The following is a 20219-nucleotide window of genomic DNA, read 5'->3' on the forward strand; positions in this document are numbered from 1 at the left end:
TCTGTTTGGTTCTAAACAAGCTCTATTTTTTCATTAAGGGAGTTGTCAGAAATGACCATAATTCTTAATTTGCAAAAATGTGCTTTAGCTCTCTCCAGCTCATCCACATAGTTGGCCAGATTTCTATCCTCCAGAATTAGAGCAATAAAACATGTCATTATGATCAGTTATAAAATTCTGCAGGTCTGATGCATGAGCATCTGCTGTGTGCAACCTAGCTGAAAGCTCTCACTCTCTCTAGCCAGGGAAGCTCTGCTGCCTAGGCCACCTGTTGCTGAGGGCTAAAACTAAGCATGTAGATTTGTGTGCTATCAGCAGCAGGGATGAGATAAAATTAAGTAAAACAAACAACTAGATTAAAAAGCCCAAAACAAAACAAAAGAAACAAAAAAACCCAAACCAAACAAAAACCAAGCAACTAACAAAAAAAAAAAAAAATCCTACAACCCTCTTGATTTCCTCAAATATTACTTCAAATTCTTGTTATAAATAAAGTTTATAAGATTTCACCCTGGGTTAAATTGCCACACTGTCATGAATATAGTTGTGATATCTGAGAGTGAAAAGGAAAGTATTGACTTCTTATTTATAAGAAGCTGTAAATATCTTTTTTTCTCTCATGAAAAGAAGGTACCACAAGCCAAAGACAAAGAATGAGTGATGGTGGTGGGGTTTTTTTGTTGTTGTTGTTTTTTGTTGGTTTTTTTTCAGAACTGTTATGTAAATGTGGTAGTTTACAGAGAATAGGATAAAATGTTAATCAGGCATCCAGATTAGTAATGAGAGATGTTTGTGCATGAAGAATTTTACATAAATTGTGTTTTCTCAAAGAAATATTATCTTGTTTTTATATGGAATTAAATCAATGAGCTGGAAAAGACTTAACCTTTAATGAAGCCCTCTGTTCTCCATCCTCCACTCAATGTGCTGGATCACTCTGCTTTTCAAATAGTTTGAGCACTCATGAAGCATTTTAGAATGAAAGCCACACAATCTTTAGTACAACACACAAGAGCGATGGCATCAGCCTTTTCCCATGCTAGGAACCTAAGAGAGAAGATAACAAAACCCTTGAGTATCAATATTAGGCACATCAAAGGCCAGGCTTCAGTAGCTGTGTGGGAACAGTGCATTACTCCTAGATTAATCATCCAGGAAACTATTTGCTCTGGTAATTAATTTATATTTTCAAAGCTCCTGAGAACTAGAGGAACTGTTGAAACTTTTCAAGAGGTCAAACTATCACCAGAAGAAAAGTGACACCATTAGGATATTTTGCCTCTTTCCTTTTATGTCTTAAAAAAGTATGAAAAACAATGCTTATATAATCTCCAGGCTGTAACTTGAAACTCTGTATACATATTGTATCACATCTAAGTAAACAATCCCAAATTAAGCTAAATCTTATAGATACATGTATCAAGCAGGTACAAAAGACTCATCCAGAGGGTTTTATTACAAGAGGAGGTAAAAACAGCTGGTTGTTAAATCTGCAGTGATGATTAATATTGAATTTCCATAGTCATGAGCAAATACTGTTGATCAGAAAAGTCAGATTTAAGATACAGCATCTCACAGCAATTGATAGGGTAATTGCATAAAACAGAGCAGTATTCTTCTTTTGCTGTTAGTTTGTCAAGATTCTTAAATCGACTCTTAATTCAAAGCTATTTTTGCAGATTCTTATTAATGCAGACTTCAGATTTCTAGACACCTGACTGTTACAGTATCTTCCAGGATGGATATACAGGAGCTGAATACTTGTCTTGTCTTTGGGAATATTCTCAAAGGTTGCATCTTTAAGCTGTTTTATGAGATTTTATTCCCAAGATAATTGGTGAACTTCTGGGAAAGTCACAAGTCTGAAAAATAAATCTTTCAAATTACTCTGTGCCAGATGAGAGCCTCATAGCAAAGCAAAACCAGAAAACTAACCTCAACCTAACCATAAATTGGGTCAAGTTTGCAGTGCTCAAATGCAAAGGGTAATGATGAGTCCCTTTTCAAAAAAGCTCTTGAATAAATTGCTCCATTTCAAGGCAACACTGACAAACTAAAGTTCTGTGGTTATTGATAACAAAGTACAGTAACTGTCTGTACAGTATCCTGAAAGTGAATTTTCAGGGTAAAGGGAAGGTTTCTGACCAGCTTGCTGGTACTCTGCATATTCTCTACAAAGAAAATATGATATGATTATTTAGCAGATTAGAAATGCGTGGCTATGTAGGAATACTATCCCATTTTCCAGATCTCATAAACACTTCTAGTAGCAAGAAGGCACCCAGCTCTGCGGGGTCAAAATTGAATACAAACCCAACATGCTTCATTACCTAGATAAATGAGAGCTGAACCATACTGTCATGAGTAAAAGTAGAATCTTTGAAAACCAGAGGTTATTTGGCAGTTTAGCACACACATGGAAGAAGTAATTAGGGCCTTAACCAGTCTCAGCTGAAGACCCCAATGCCCACACTGAACACCTCTGTACATGAGAGAATATGAATATTCACATTGAAGAATGTGGGAATCATCTTCCACTTCTAAATAATGAGATAGAACAGTTTCAAGACATACAAGAAAAAACTATATGACTTTTTCTAGGGTCTTTCTGTAGGCAGAAGTACAAATGACAAGAAAACAGCACACAGAGCAAGGCTATTTTATTTATACCATCTTGTTTCCAGACAACTGCCTCCAGGCTGCACTGATTTCTTTTTAGACCACTTGTTTTAGACTTGCCACACACACATTTTGAACTGTACCGGTCTACATATACAGATAGATACATTGTTCTACAGTATATTGCCAGAGTGGTGTAAATAGTTACATCCTTCCACTTACAAATGTCAAGATTTTTACTTCAAGACAAAAATATCAGTAATATAATGTTCTTGGAACCAAATTATGAAGGGAAAGCCAAACAAGGCACCATATTACAGGGGCTGTGATTTTCAATTTATAAATACTCAGATGTTCCTAAACTCTTTTTTTTTTTTTTTTTTTTTTTTTTTCCCCTCAGGTATGTGAGTGCAATCTGTTAATTTGAAGTGTGACTTAATGTGGACAGTGGAACAGGAGTGATTCATTTTCATAAATCATAGAATAATAGAATAGTTAGGGTTGAAATGGACCTTAAGGATTAAAGATAGTTCCAACCCCCTAGCATGGGCAGGACATCTTCCATTAGACCAGGTTGCTCAAAACCCCATTCAACCTGGTCCTGAGAACTTACAGATGGTAGGCACCCACAGCTTCTCTGGACAACTTGGGACAGTGTCTCACCACCCTCACACTAAAGGATTTCTTTCTAATGTCTAACTAAATCTATCTGCTTCCAGTTTAAAGCCATTAGCCTTCATCTATGACTAGATGCCCTGATGAAAAGTCCCTCCTCAGCTTTCCTGTAGACCCCTTCAGGTCCTGGAAAGCCACTGTGAGATCTCCCTGTATCCCTGCTTCTTGTAGCAGAATTCTGAGTCATATGAGCAAAGCCACAGAAAAAGTTTATGCAGGAAGCAAAACATAAATTGATAGAAGTCTGGAGGAGAGTTTTAGCCATACGGCAAATTTGGGAAGAAATATCCATAACACCCACATCTTATGTTATTATATTCATGAAAACATCAGAATTTTCAGCACACCCCAGATTTTAAAATTTAGAAATTATAGAGAAATGTCACAATCACATTACAGATTTGAGTGATAGGCTGGATGGTAGTACTGTAAATGACAATTGCGAATTGGAGAAAGTGAAACAAATAGAGGTTTTAGGTTAGATAAGAAGAGAGGAGAAGAGAGGCTGAGTTGAAAATTGTTGTCATAGAGATACTCAATTTCATATTTACAGATTAAACCAAATTCAGAGAGGAAGATACAAGAATAGCCTTCTGATGCTGCACAGATGTAAGGAACAGCTACAAAGACTTGAGCAAATAGATAACAGAGTACTGTAAACCAATAAAGGGCAAGATTTTATGAAGAAGAGCACAGATTATTTTGGGTTAAGATTAACAGTAGTTTTGAAACTTGTCCAAGAGGAAGAGTCTTAATAAAAATTGAGTCAGGAGAACTTGAAATAATACAGGGAGCAAAACTGAAGAAGTTTTAAAGTGGCGATGGAAACCCTGACAGAGATATCAGTGACAATTTTTAATGATCTGGCAGATGGAAAAGAGAAAGAAGTAAGCTAATTAGGTTATTGTTGTATGGTATTTGTACAATATTGCTTGTACAAAAGTTATTACTAGCAATGAGATTTCCTTCCAGAAGATTTAAAACATGTATCACACAGTATATATATCAATATATATATAACAATATCACACAAGTATTTTTAGCTGGGAACATTCCTAAAGGAGTATACCCAGTAAGAAGAAGTTCCATCAGTGACATGAAAAATTGGTGTAAGATAAAAGAAAAGGTCAGAAGATGATTGTAATAAAATCTCTTCCAATACAGTGGTTTAAAGCCACTAATAGTGATTCTGGATCCAGAAACCTGCCGGAGAAACATCCAAAGCATGTGCAATATTGTTTTGATAATGGCTTCTTAATAACTCAGAGCAGGTTTGGACTAGCCATTAGGTTGCATTTCTCTCTAAAAGGCTGGTCAGACTCTGAAATAGCCTTCCCAGAGGTGTGGCCAATGGCCTAAGCATTTAAGAAGCATTTGGACAATGCTCTTAACATTAACTTTTTGTCAGCCCTGAAGTGGTCAGGTACCTGGACAGTGTAGGTCTCTTCCAACTGAAAAATTATGTTATAGTCTATTCTAATTAAATTGTATGTACAAAGTTTATTAATTGCAATATTCCTGTATGTTGATACACCTCTGAAATACTTGGCTCCATGTCTGCAGACAAATAAATCCCAAAAGCCCACAAAACATTGTGCATCATTGGGAAGAAGAAAGAAAAAAAGAGAGCATGGTATTTTGCCCTATAGAAAATCTTGCTGCATTCAAGATGCAATTCATGCATTTCAGATTTCTGCCTCTTCAGAAAGACATAGGGCACTTAAAAATGTGGAGAGAAAACTAAATCAAAGCATGGTACAACTACCTTGTGAACTGAGACTGAAAATGCTGGGATTCTTCATTTACGGTAAAGGGTGATATGCAATAAGATCAAGGTTTACAAAATCAGGAATGCAGATGAGGTTTGTGACATTCTCGGATTCTACAACAGCTGTTTCTGTCACTGAAACTAGAAACAAATCAGATTGAAACAGTTAAACGAAAGTTCTATTTTAAACAGCAAGGGATTAACTTCTGTAGTTTATTCCTAAATAAAGCTGTACAGGAAGTATCATCAGATTCAAATCACAGATTAGATGAGATCATGGGAAATAATTCTATAAGAGATTGGCAGGGGTATACCTTCCAACATCCATAATGAAACAGCTGTAAATCATTGGCAGAAGCAAGAACCAGGGCCCATGGAAGATGGTCTCAGTGCTAAAAAGTGCCTCTCAGTGCTTCTGGCTATCTGAATTGTGGTACTTACAGGAAGGGATGTGACTATGTTTTTATTTTGAAACAGTTTCCTTTCTAGGAAAGATTTTCTTATCAAACTAGGCACACACATGCAGACAGCCTCACTAAAATCCAAAAATCACCAGATTTTTCTAGTTGTAGCAGGGCTTTCTACAAAGTTACAATTTTTTTCTGTCTGACATGTATTAAAAATTCCCCTACCTAATCATTTAACATCTCTGATTAACACCAGCATAACATTAGCATAACGTGATTCATCTTTTCTGAACTCTCTTCTTCCTCTTGGCTTGATTTCTAGTATTTTAGCTTACAGTGTTAGTATGCAAAATTATATTAGCATTAGGTTACCTTCTGTCACAAACTCATTCCACAATTCTTACTGCAAAAAAATGTAATCAGTAGTAGAAATAGAGAGCTATATTGTTTCTGATTACTTTATTACACAATTCCATTAGCAAACAAAAATGAAAACAGTCATTCCTGAAAGATTTGGAAGATACTCAGATAGTGCTTGTATTCTTTTGAGTGTTTGTATTTATTCTTTCATAAGGTTGTTTTTTAAATCATTGTAATAATTGTTGGGGTTTTGTTTAGTTTTCTTTTTTTTTTTTCTTTTTTTTTTTCCTGTCCCTCCACTTTTTTTTTTTTTTTTCCTTGGATGGAAAACCAGAACATAATGTGAACCCTTGTTTAAAGGACTTTCCTTCTAGCAACTATCATGGTCAAATCAGTGTATGAATTTCAGTGATATTGTACATTTTTAACATGTTTATCTAAACATAAATACCTATAATATGGTTTTTAAATTATGTATAGAATTAAAAGTTCAGTCTGAATTGTGTAAGACTATGCTGAAAATTCTTGTACACACGTTAGTGGTTGCACTTGACCTAAGCTGATAAATGAACCCATGCTTCATTTGAATACATTTTCCTTAAAAACATTGTAGCAAAAAAGAAAAGAAAAAAAAGTATGAGTAAAATAATGAGTAAAAGAAGGGAAGATTTGTAAGTCTATGAATTTCAGAACAAATGTAATCTGGGCTAATTTATGAATCCAGCAGCACTACTTTAATTGAGCTCAATATTCAGGGAAAATCTGAGTGGGAGTACAGCTATGGAGATGAAAGCTATTGACTTATCACTAGGTTTTATGCTTTAGGAGTTGGATAGTATTTTTTAGGGGGTTTTCTTCAACAGGCTACAGCATTTTTGTATAAGGTAGTGCAAAACAGTTTTTTATGGGGAGTGCATTTATCTCTCTGGAAGCAAAGTCCCAGGTATCAATTTTGCTTTTGGGCTTAGGCACAGAGTTCAGTATGTGTGGTGTTGTGCAGATTGCATCAGCTGTTTATCACATTTATGTGACTATGTTTTGGATCTGCTTGGATGTTGCTACCATCTCTTAAAATTTTAGGGTTTTTTTACTATCTGTTCTTGCCACTTGTTACACCATAGCCTAACTTTCCCAAACAAAATATGAAGCCAAACCTTTCTGGGCCTTAAGTAATGAGTGTCCCCTTCCTATCACTTATCTATCACTGCTGGTTTTGGCCACAATGTAATGTGCGGTATTTCCAATATATTTACATGAGCTTCCACTATCAATTCTAGCCATACTAAATTTTGGCTGTAATTCAAGAAATTGCCTAATGAAATAGCAAGCTCAAATAGGCTTATACATAAAAGGCACATATATTCACCAGCTTTATCTAATATAAACATTTTTTAGTTTTAAGATAAACATTTTTTAATTAAAATCAACAGAAAATACTCAGATTAACAGCTTAATTGTTTGATTGAAAAATATTTGATTGTTCCTGGTTTGTAAAATGCATGGTGGCCTAAAACCAAAAAATATTACTCTATTAAAAGGAAAACAATCTGAATAGTTCAGATGAAAAAAAAAAAGGGGGAAAAAAAAGGAAAAAAAAGTAGATTCTTGCTGATTATTTTTAATGCCAAGAACGCATCTCAACTATTTAGAAAGAGGAGCAAGTTAAATGTACCTCATGGTTCTCATTTTGTTTCTTCACCAATTGGAAAATAACATACTTTATAGGAGTTATTAAAAGAGGATTTGAATTATAATCTAAACTACATCAGTACACAGAGAATAAGTAGTAAAATCTAATTTATGTATCTCACTGTCAACTTATTATTCTTTGTGCTATAGAAAAAGAAAATCTTTTCTAGTTACAGAAAACAAGATATTGCAATCAGAGGCCAGAAACTGCAACTGTGATTTCACTCACACTGCACTATGTATAATGCTATACATTAGCACCATAAAGCTTTTGAAGGTTTCTTACGTCTTTGGGCACTTAGACATCTTTAAAAATCTGTAATGCATAATATTTTTCTGCTGTCGAACTTCTTGAATTGACTTCCTGATTCCAGTCAATAGTAAAACTCGACAAGGCATCCAAGCCAGGCTTTGACTAACAATGTATTTCATAACCTACTTCCTGTGGTAAAGTAGCATTTTTTGAAAATGAAAATTACTTGTTGCCAGTGTTTAGAGTTAGCTTGGTGCATCAGCGGTACATCTCAGGACTCCATTGAAAACCTAGTCATTTACTAAAATTTCACTTGTCAACTGCCTAGCAGAAGAAGTACTTTACCTCAGTTAAAACTTGTTTCTGTAACTTGAGCCTATTGCTGCCTGGGGACAGGACTTTGATAAACTTCTTCAGGCTTCTGTCTGATGCTTCCTCCAGCTTGCCAAGGTTCTCTGAGCTGCAGCATTACTTTCAGATCTACCGTCTCAGTTTCCTAGTGTCTGCAAACCCCATTATACAGGTCATTAATGAAAATACTGATCAATATCACAATATCACATATCACAAGGTTTACAAAAATCAAAAAAAGGAAAAATCTGTCAGGGCCCAGAGAGTACCATGAGGCTTTACCAGCCCTGGCTGCCTCCACAAGGCATCTCCTCTCTGAGCCCATGTGCCAGAACCTGCTCTCAGCACCCTCACCCCTCATTCCTGTCAGTCCATGCCCCAGTGCCACTGCAGCAGGGCTGCTCTCCAGCTACCCACAGCACTGCCCTGCCCACCCATAGGCCCCTGCTGAGCCAGTCCTGTTCCACAGGTTGGTGTCCCTGCCCCCATGACCGTGCTTGACTATCACATGCTATGTCTGACCCTCGTTCTCATCACTGCACCTGATCCTGACCCCTACCCTCAATGCTGACATCCCATCCATCCCTCAACACCAGGGCCCTGCCCAGCTGGGTACTGTGTTATGACCTGAACTCCTGGATGAATCTGGTCATTACCTACAACTCTGTCCTGCTGGCTTTGCTGAGGTCTTGCCCTCTCTGGCCTCTCAGTGAGTGTGTGTCTAGACTTCTACTTGTAAGATTCAGCTATTTTCAGAGGCGTGTTCAAAAATAGGTAATTTTTTTACATTGCAAAGGCCCTATTGTCTTCTCATACTTACTTTCAAAATTAATCTAACTGTACTTCCTTAGGCTTTTAAAAATGAGTGAAAGGTAAAGATCAAGTAACAGAAAAATATAGGAAAATAGAGTGGAAATCCATAGGTTACTTCTTTTAAAATAGTAATTATTACTGTACTAAAAGGGGCAAAATTCCATTTGATTCCATAAGGTTTATTTGATGATTATTTTAGCTGATACTCTTAATCTTTCTTATGTAATTTTTTTACCCCCAGGCTTCCCAGTGCTACTATTAAAGAGATTAGTTGATGAGATATGGGCAAATAGCAATTTTGCATCTTCTTGGAGACAAAGACATAGAAGAGGTTCTTGATACTATCTTTGTCTCCATCCCTGTTGGTAAGCCTGAACTTTAGGAGACCAAGGTTCCTGAGACAAGATGGAAAGTTTGGAGTTAGAAAGACTTGCCCTCAGTATAGGAGGGACAGGTTAGAGAATATCTGAAGAAACTGGATATACTTAGGTCTATGGGACTTGATGGAATGCACCCACAAGTGATAGGCAAGACAGTCAGTGTTTTCCATAGGCTTCTGCTGAAATCCACAAAGGACAAGGACGTTAGTGGGAATAGTCTGTGTGGATTTATGAAGGAGAAAGCCTCTGTAATTAACCAGAGGTTTATTATCACAACTTCTATGAAGTTGTTATCTCAGCTTCATTGTTTTGATGACCAGCTCAGTGGCTGAAGAACAGTGAATGTTGTTTGTCTTGACTTTAGCAAGTTTTATAACACTGTCTTGTCTAGCACCCTCATGAGCAGATATGTCTATTAGTGATACAGATTAATGGACAGCGTACACCCTCAACAAGTCTACAAATGATATAAATCTGTGAAGAGTCCCTGATGCACTTCATGGGTTTGCTGGTATTCAGAGAGACCTCCAAAGGTTGGACATACAAGCAAGCAGGCATCTGATGAAGTTCAACAAACTGACATAGATGGACATTCTGGAAAAAGCGTGACAAAGGATCATGGACATCTTTAAGTGCCTTCAGTAACTGACATAGATGGAGAGGCAGAGAGTTGGGATGTTGAGTGGTGAGAAGGGGAAACGCAGGGGAAATCAAATGTGTATAAGTAGATGGTTCAGGGGAAAAAAGATGAAGACAGGTTATTCTCAGTGGTGCCCACTGACAGTGCAAGAGGCTGTAGGCATGAATTGAAATGAAAAAAATTGTTTCCAAATGTAAGAAAGAAAGTTTTTAATGTGAGGGTAGTTTAACATTGAACAGGTTAAGGAGAGAATGTATGGAATCTCCATCCTTGGAGATTTTCAAAACCTGCGTGAACATGACTCTGAGCTGACTGCTGTACATGACTCTGCTTGAGCAAGGGAGTCAGACATGATGATTTCAACAGATCTCATCCAGCCAACAAAATTCTGTGATCCTGTATGAATTTGTGGTATGAATAACCACATTATAAATTCTTTCATTTCATAAAAAAATAACAATGACATCAGGAGTATGTTTAAATTAGCTAACAGTCAAGCAATTGTGAAAGTTTTAGAACATGAACTATTTTAGATTTGCATGTCTGTATGTGGGAGAGTAACTGCAAAAGTTTGGTAAGTTCAGCATGAGCAATTGTGGGGGAATGTTTATATCTCTGTGGGAGTCTGTTAAAGGTATATTGTATACCTTTCCAAGTAAAAGCAAATTTGTATTTATCTTTTTCCTGTAAGAGAATCATAGAGAATATATCTTTTACATCACGCCATCCATGGGTGTGCAGCTGCTTCCATGGTAGCTGTTAAATTTGCAGTGTTTGGTAAAGTGGCTGTTAGTGGAACTGTATTAGCATTTAAACATTGATAATCAGTTGTTAACCTCCCATCTGTTTTTCAGACTTGTTGGACAGGTGAATTATATGGGGAGTGTGTTCTGGTGATACTTTGTCACTTTTCCAAATCTATTACTTCAGAAATTCCAGTTCATGCTGCAGCAGAAATTGAATATGAAGGGACACTGGTAACTTCTGAATCAGACAGTGCTGGAGCTGCACAGAGTAAATGCACTGCAGCTTCCTGATTCCTATCAGGGTTAGGGTCAGTAATTGAGCTGAAGGACTATACATTGCTGTATGGTGTGCACCAGGTTTGGCTCTTCAAAACATCAAAGCCTAAAATGTTTTGACTGTGTTCTTTAATTGCAAAGCAAGTAGACAAAGCATGCTTCTTGATTATGAGCCATGGATTAACTTTTACAGTTTTACAGTGAACTTGTTCCATTCACTCCAGTGACTTTAAGTGTTTGCCATCTGGGCTGTACATTCAGCTTCTCAGAATCCTGTTGTCTTGAAACTGGTGCTTTTGGACCTATTGGAAGTTTTGCGCATTGCTGTCCAGGACAAATTGAAATCAGAATGTATTCTGATTTAATGATTGGTCTTGCCTCATACTCAGAAAAATCTGAGAGAAATAAAGAACCATTCTGTATTTTGCTACAATGCTGTTCCCACAAATTACCTGTTTGGATTGGGTCATAAGATGTAATTTTTTTGGTGATGTGTCCCTCTCTACCGCATGGTCTGGTAGTTTCTTCTGTTGCAATGTATTGTGGAGACTCGGATGAATAAATGGACTTATTTTCATCTGACCTATTACTATCTGAATAAGTGCAAATATATCATCCCAGCTTTCATGGGAAGCAATTAATTTATTAATTTGTATATATAAGGAGAGCCTGCACAAGTATCCAACTTTCTCTTCCAACTGTTGATTTTTCTCCTTTTCTTCCTGTAACAATTTTGCAGCTGCTCCATATTCAGAATAATATTATTTCAGCTGCCATTCTGCCCTCTATTTCTTATTTTCAACCCTGCTCCCTTATACTTTTATTTTTCCTATCTTGATAAGCAGCTTCTAAGCATGTGCCTAGCATTTTGCAAACTGTGCCCTTATATATTCCATTTTTAGTTGAACCTCTGATAGCATCTATCAGTTCTTCTGATGCTTTCCAATCACACCAATCATTGCAGACCCATTGTTGTGAAAGACTGGGGTTTTGATTAATACCAAGTTTTTTAAGGAATCAGTGATATTGCTTGCCACCCTGCTGACTACACTCTGTCATAGACGAGAGTGGAAGGTCTAAAGGTTTCTTGAAGAGTCACCAGCAAAGATTTAAGGAAAGGTGAGTTTTAATATAAATTTATGAAAAAAATCCCACAAGTGACTTAACATAAAAGTAAGAGTAGAAAAAGTAAAGAATTTAACAAAGTTTCTGAGTTATATTGTGCACAAACTCACATGCAGATACAGAAGCTAACATGTTAAGATGGTAAATTTTGATACTTAATATCAACACCTAGTTTTAGCACCTAATATGAATGTTGGCATCTCTCATATGTAAGGCAGAGAGAGTGACATGGCCAGGTTTATGCTGGGGAAACTGGGAGATTTAAAACTGGCAAAACTGGAAGTGGCTCTTGGACTACAAATGGCAAGGTAGGCAGCACTGGTTCTGGAATGGTGCCAGCATGATGCACTGGGGAGCACATGAGGGTGACACGGCATCTCAGTCAGATAAACAGGTGAATCCTGTTGGTTGTCATCACTCTGCGAAAGAGATTAACCACTGTCTCCACCCAGCAGAAGTTTGAGTGCCCAGCAGCTGCCAGAGTGGACAGTTAGATGTAGTCAGATGTAGTTCCCCCAAAAGCGTTCAGCTATCCAGACCACAGGCTGCAGGGAATGTGAGAGTCTTACCCTGGCAGCAAGTGGAAGTTACAATAATTGCTGTGTGTGCTGTGAGCAGGTGGACTATCTCCTCTGCCAGGCTGCAGAACTGCTAGAGAAAATTAAAGGTTGAGGAGCATCAGGGTAGCTGAACAGGAAATAGACTGATGGAGCCAGGCTCTGTTCTCTCTAGAACAGAAACACCTCACAGAATTGGCTAGGTTGGAAAAGACCTCTGAGATCATCAAGTCCAGCCCTTAGTCCACTCTCACTGTGGTTACCAGACCATGGCCCTGAGTACCACATCAGTCTCTTCATAAAGAAAATGGAGGGGATGGAGAATCCACCACCTCCCTGGGCAGCCAATTCCAATGCCTGATCACCCTCTCTGTAAAGAATTTTTTCCTAATATCCAATCTAAACCTTCCCTGGCAGAGCTTAAGTCCATGCCCTCTTGTCTTACTGGTAGCTGCCTGGGAGAAGAGACCAACCCACCCCTGGCTCCAACCTCCTTTCAGGGAGTTGTAGAGAGTGATGAGGTCTCCCCTGAGCCTCCTCTTCTCCAGACTGAACACCCCCAGCTCCCTCAGCACAGAGTGTTATCTGATAGAATTCAGGATCATAGAGCCTCTGTATCCTGCTCCTGTCAGACCGGAGGGAGTAACATGCATGAGAGGAGCAAATGGAGGCTAGTTCGAGGTTGAGAAAGCAGATGACCTACTTTCTTACACAGCTCACCCCCTGAGGTGCCAATAAAAAACAGGTTGGAAAAGACCAATAAAATTACATGGATGATGGACACAATGGACAATACACACCAGAGGTGTAGGTCCATGCTCAATAGGGCCAACCACCTGTATCGCAACATCAGCCTCAAGGAAAAATGAAGGGTTATAGTCTTAGGTATTATATTCTTCCCCTCACTTTTGAGGGGAACAGGAGAAGAAATATGTCAGGCAGACCCCTCTCACAGGGAGGCATGCTGTCTACCTGGAGCCTGCCAGTTATATGAGTTTCAATAAGGCCAATGTCAGCTCCTGCACTTTGGCTGCAAACAACCCCCATCAGCACTACAGGCTTGGGGAGGAGCAGTGTGACCAGCATCAGGAACAGTATGACCAGAAGGGTTAGGGAGGTCGTCCTGCCCCTATACTCAGCTTTAGTGAAGTCAAACCTCAAGTACCATGTACGGTTTTGGGCACTGAAGTGTAAGAAAGACATCAAAGTGCTGGAGAGAATATAGAGAAGGGCAACCAAGCTGATTAGGGGTCTGCAGAACAGTCCTTATGAGAAGCTGAGGGAACTGGGGCTGTTCAGCTTGGGAAAGAGGAGACTGAGGGGAGACCACATTTGTCTCTACAACTACCTGAAAGGAGGTTGTAGAGAGACAGATTATGGTCTCTTGTCCCTGGTAACCAGCAACAGGACAAGAGGAAATGGGGTTGAGCTACACCAGGGGAGGTTCTAATATTCAGGTTGAATATTAGAAAAAAAACTTCTGCACAGAAAGAGTGGTTAAACATTGGAACAGTTTGCACAGTGAGGAGGTGGAGGCACCATCCCTGGAGGTGTTCAAAAGATGGGTCGATGAAGTGCTACAATGGATGGTTTATTATTCAGGGGTTGTTAGGTTGTACTTGATCAACTTAGAGGTCTTTTCCAACCTTGATGATTCTATGATTGATTCTATGATTCTATGATCATGAAAGAAATTGCATTCTTCTCCCACTGACTTACCAGCAGAGTCAAATTATACACACCCAATATAATTTGATTTTCCCCTATATTTAAAAGAAGTGTCCAACAACTTGCTCTAACAATCAGATGAAGCAGCTCACTTCATGAAAGGCGTGGCACAGGCTGCAGCTCAATGATATCCCAGAGAGCTCCAAAGAGTCTCCCTCTGGAAACTCATGATCACAGGGCGCAAGATATTGACTTTGGTCAGGATTTTTCTGTGATGCACACAATTTGGATTGAACAATTGTTTGGGCAACTTTCAGAGTGGGCCTGTGCTCTGAGCAGGAAAGGGGTCTCAGGTACTTTGTGCAAACCTGGTTTCAGGTCTGGTTAGGGAGTGCCTAATAGCCCCACATCACTGTATTTACATTAGATTGAAAATGTACCACATTATTCAGACTCACTGCTCCAGTAGGCAAGACAAGAAAGTGCAGGATGGTATCAGTCTGCTGCAATTGCTATTGAAACAAGGACAATATTAGACCCACCACTCTTGTTTCTTAAACTTTCTTGCTTTAACTTAAGGCAAGAACAATGACAGCTAACATTGATGTTGCATTGTGGCTCAGTGAACAGGGAGGTCTGTACCAACACACGATAAAAGTTTCACTCTGTCATTCATGATATCTGAAAAAATCCTAGCCATGGGTTCTTTTTAAGAAATCCTGAAACATAATTCACTTTCATATATTTTTTTTCTGAATAGCTATGAAATTTGTTCTTGTAAATAAATAGTTGAGGGGTTAAACAGCATTTTTGGTCTTTGTTTTTGTAGAATAAGCTACATGTAGTAAAACTACATATAGAAAAGACATACAAGATAAGATCAACAGGTAGTTCAAGAACTTTCTTGACCTTCAAGAACTGCACAAAGAATTTGCCATTTCAAATGGAGAATAACAGTTATATTGTCAGTTGTGTACCGTTCTGAAAATTTCTTGAAAAATTTGGGGTTCCTGTTAGTTTAAATTCCACATTAAGGTTATAAATGAAATAAATACTAAACAACTACTAAAATACACTGATGTGTTTGTGCTTTGTTAATTGTTACAAAGAATAGGTAGAAAATAATGAAATATAATTTTCTGTCACTCAGTAAATGTAGTGGTGATTGGTAAGATTTACATTGATCTCCACACATGAGGCAAGCAGATTCTAATTTATTCCAACTGTAATTCAGGGTTTATGATGGACAATAATTTCCAATGCACAGTGTAAAATTTAATTTTTAATGTGTCTAAATATTACTATAAGTTTTAGTCATGAGATAGAATCATAAATGGCTCTGGTTGTCAGTGTATTTCATACAATTCTATTTTCTTAATTAAAATGTGATGATTGCTGGTCAACAACAGAAGCAGCATGCATCTAGAGGAATATTTCCTATACCTTTTTAAAGGGAGAATCAACTGCTTAATTCCAAAAGAACCTAATTCTTTGATACAAAAACCTGAATATGTCGATAAAACAGGGTGCAAATACAAGATAGAACAAAAGCTGCTTTGTTACAAAAAGAGATTTACCTGTCACTTATGTAAATTCCCAGCAAATGTAAAATTACTCTTGTGAGCTCTCAGGAACAAGGCAGTGAGACACTGGATATTAAATTCAGTGGTTTTAGGATGAGAATCATAGCATCTCTTGAAATCTACAAGAAAATAACACCATAAAACATTTTTTTGGTGGAAGATGCACAAAGGAATAGAAACACAAAGAGTTGGTAAAAAGAGAATATCTACACCGATCACTTCAAAGGGCTGACAGTGTGCAGTGGACATTGCACCAAGTTACAAATCTCTGTAGTGTACTTAAATCATTTTTTCATACATATGCCCAACTTTGGCTATCCGCAATGGACTGTGGTAAGCTTGTCAATGCTCATCTCCTCCATGTTGAACTATATCAATGTGTAGTTCATTTCCTGGCTAAGAACATTTGTCTACAGAAGAGATTCATTCAATGAATTGTTTGGCAAAGGATTTTTCTGAGAATTCTCTTGATCAACCTGTTTCACAAACTGGATCTACACTGATTATTTACTGTAATCTCTAAAGAATTACATCACTGGTCTAATCAACAGTACCACAAAACACTGGCAGCTGACCGACAGCAGTACTAATTCTTCCCTCACAACAGCATCAGCTGTGGTATAAAAATAAAATGTTTCACTCAGACTCTTGCTAGTAATCAGGGCCAGTGCCCTAATTAAAAGATGAAACCAATTTCCTAAGCTGCTCAGTAACAACTGTAATAAAGAGAGGCAATATGAAGATTTTAGTAATGAATAACTCACTAATACTCTGCACTTTGCAAGAACTCTAATCATGCAATTTTCATTGCATGAGGAGGTCAGCATGTTAATATCCTTCATGCTCACAAGCCTCTGCTCCAGAGTGGCACCCTGCATCTCTCTTCTCCCAAATAACAAGTGATAGGATAAGAGGAAAAGGCCTCAAGTTGTTCCAGGAGAGGTTTAGATTGGATATTAGGAAAAATTTCTTCACCAAAATGGTTATCAAGTGTTGGAACAGGCCATCCAGGGAAGTAGGTGAGTCACCATCCCTGGAGGTAATTAAATGATATGTAGATATGGTGATTAAGAACATGGTTTAGTCGTGGATTTGTCAGTGCTACTTTAATGGCTGGACTTGGTCATCTTAAAGGTCCTTTCCAACCAAGACAATTTTATGGTTCTATGCGCCAGAGATTTTTTTACCCCAAAAGAGATCTAATTCCTATGTCTTTGCTTCGTTTTGGCCGTGGTATTTGATACCATTTTGAAAAAAAGAAGAAAAAGAAAAAGGTAGTTACATTGTTGCAGAATCTATAATAGGAACCAGCTTCAAGTCCTGGCATTCAAAAACCAGAATAACTTTCAGAAAGGAAATGTTAAATTCATATTGATGTAGAGTTATATGAAGTGTTCCTTCCAAATTGCTGGAAACATGTTTTGTTCATGAATTTACCAGGACACTTAGCAGCATTAAAGGACTGAAAGTTTCACTGCCTTACTGAATTTATTATTTTTACAGCAACATTAAAGGACTGAAAGTTTCACTACCTTACTGAATTTATTATTTTTACAGATGTTATATTCCTGTTTCAGTTCTGGCCCTAATTGCAGAAGGGATTTGTCCTCAGTGGGGCATTTCACTTTAAAATGTTAACCACTCAGGATAAAGATCAGAGTGATAAACAAAATTCCCACAGAGTGACAAAATGCACCACGATTTAACAAGAACTTGTTTTTATATTCCATTTCCACTTCTAATTTTACTTTTTGTCTTCTTTTGTACTTCCATTTTGCAAATTAATTCTCACTGAATATGATGGTGATCCTTTCACCAGGGAGAGTATAGTTTTAACAGGACTGTAATTATGCTATTTCACTCTTGTATAAATTCTCATGCACATCTGGGATCTGGAGGTGCAATGGAAGGGGAAAGGTTTTAGAGCATATGAAGATCTATCATCTATCTGAACAAGCATATTATTACACTGGTCAAAGTGGAACTGGTATAATCACTACATAGCCGTGTTAGATGAAGAAGCAAAAGAAACCTTCCTGAATCTCAATGAACATCATAATTGTTAAATAGTAACTAATGGCAATTAGTTTGATTTCTAATTCCTTTTCTATTTTAGTGCATAGTTCTTAATGATCATTATGCTTCTTCTGATAATACTGCAATGCTCATGACTAAGAAGGATATAATTCTGTAATACTTGTTGATTGCCTTGGGTTAGTGTGGTGGCATTTTGGAAATGAGGGGGACCACAGGGGTGGCTCCTGTGAGAAGCTGTTGAAAGCAGCAGTTCAAATTCTGGACACTCTTCAGCCCAAGGTTGAGCAGGTACAGGGAGCAAGTATGAGAAGCTGTATGTGCCTCTGTGAGTAACAGAAATGAAAGAGCAAAAGTTTAAAAAAAAAAAAAAAAAAAAAAAGAGAGAGAGAGAGTTAGGAGAAGGTGAGAGCAATGCCAGAGTAAAGACACTGAGATCAGTGAAGAAGGAGAAAGTGCAAGATGGCAGTTGTTCCCCTGCAAGCCATAGAGGAGCACGGTGGAGCAGTCCCTGAAGAAGCATGTGGTATAAATGTGGATTTGTAGCCCCTGAGGTGTCAGGGGTGGACATAGATTAAGCTGCAGCCTGTCTAGGATCACAGAGAGGGACAGATGTGGCTCTGCAGCTATGAAGGACCCTGTTCCAGAGGAGGTGACTGCTCCTGAGGCAGCTGTGACTCTGTGGACAGCCCAGGCTGGAGCAGTTCCTGAGGGACTGCACCCCATGTCGGATGGATTCCTGAAGGACTCTCTCCCATGAGAGGGACCCCACACTGGAGCAGGGGAAGGCTGTGAGGAGTCCTCCCCCTGAGGAGAAAGAGCAGCAGAAACACCGTGTGGGGAACTGACCCCAAACCCCCCCTGCCCATCCCCTGTGCCCTGAGGGGGAAGCAGGAGGGAAGCAATTTGGGTTGAGGAAGAAGTGAGGAGTGAACTGGAGGTATTTATATCTGGTCATGTTTTCTCTTTCTCCTAATAGATTACATTAGGTTTTTTTGGGGTTTTTTCCTTCTTAAGTTGAGTATGTCTTTTTTTTTGGCCACTACTATACTTGAGAATTGAAAACCTCTCTGCCCTTGTCTCAACTAACGAGCTTTTGGGTGGATTTCCTCTTCCCTAATCAACAATGGGGGTGGGGGTGAGTGTGCTGAGGCTGAAACATAGTCCTGCACCCTCTCATAGATTGCAATGGAGTCTTTAACTTCTCCTAGTATATAAAATGTCACTTTTACCACCACTGTCCATTATGTGGAAAGAGTAGGTGATCATAGAATAAATTTTAATTTCTAAATCAAATTCCTTATTATAAGGGAAGATCTTGCAGTATAGTCATGAGGACAAAGCCTGAATTTTTAAAGTACATGAACAAAAAACAGTTGAACAAAGGAGAAAATAAAAGCTACCATTAGAAATAAAAATTTTTTGGGTACCTAAAATATCTAGGGCCTACAGGTAACATCATACAGAAAGTGTTGTGGTCTAATGGTTGGTTAAATGCACGGGAGCTCTTCTATTACTTATTTGCAATAAAATGAGGCCTGAAGCACTATGTGATTGCTTAGTCAGGTGCAATAATCACCTACACACACACCTGGGTTCTTTTGGTGTATTGGTTTAGAAAAAACACATATCAACAGTTCATTCATTTTTCATGTGTGTGTTACATGAAATAAAAAGGGTTATTTCACAAAATTTAAAAGCACTGAAAATGGTAGTATGAAATAGTATCACACAAGGGACTCTGGTTCCGTGTTAACACTCTCAGCACTCCCTTACACCAGGGACAATTCTACTAGCTTTTTTCATCTATTCATCATGTGAAGTTATGGATGGAGTCTGATCTCAAGTAAGAGTTTTCAATTTTTCGATCTGTCATTTTAAAAATTTGACCATGTTGGTTTAATGAAAAGAGAGCTAGCATCAGACAAGGCTGTTTACAGGTTTAAGCACAGCTTTTTGGGACCTAATGTTAGTTTAGAAAGAAGATAATGTTAAAGTTTCTGTGAGCTTCTGATTTCACATTCTTTTCATGCAGATTCTGATGTACCAATCAGGGAAGTTAATATATTTCACAGAAATAATCTTGAACACCACTGGAAATTGAAGGTTTGAAACGAGTTCAAAGAAACACAAAAAAAAAGGCATAAAAAAGAAATTAAATTGATTCTTTTCTCAGTTTTTTGTTTACAAAGGGCCATGAAGTCTACCTTGTATGTTTCATGGAAATTAAGACCTTGAAGAGTGTGCTTCACAGTTCAAATCATAACTGGACTAT

This window comes from Calypte anna, chromosome Z, assembly GCF_003957555.1.
Source record: "Calypte anna isolate BGI_N300 chromosome Z, bCalAnn1_v1.p, whole genome shotgun sequence".
Lineage (NCBI taxonomy): Eukaryota > Metazoa > Chordata > Aves > Apodiformes > Trochilidae > Calypte > Calypte anna.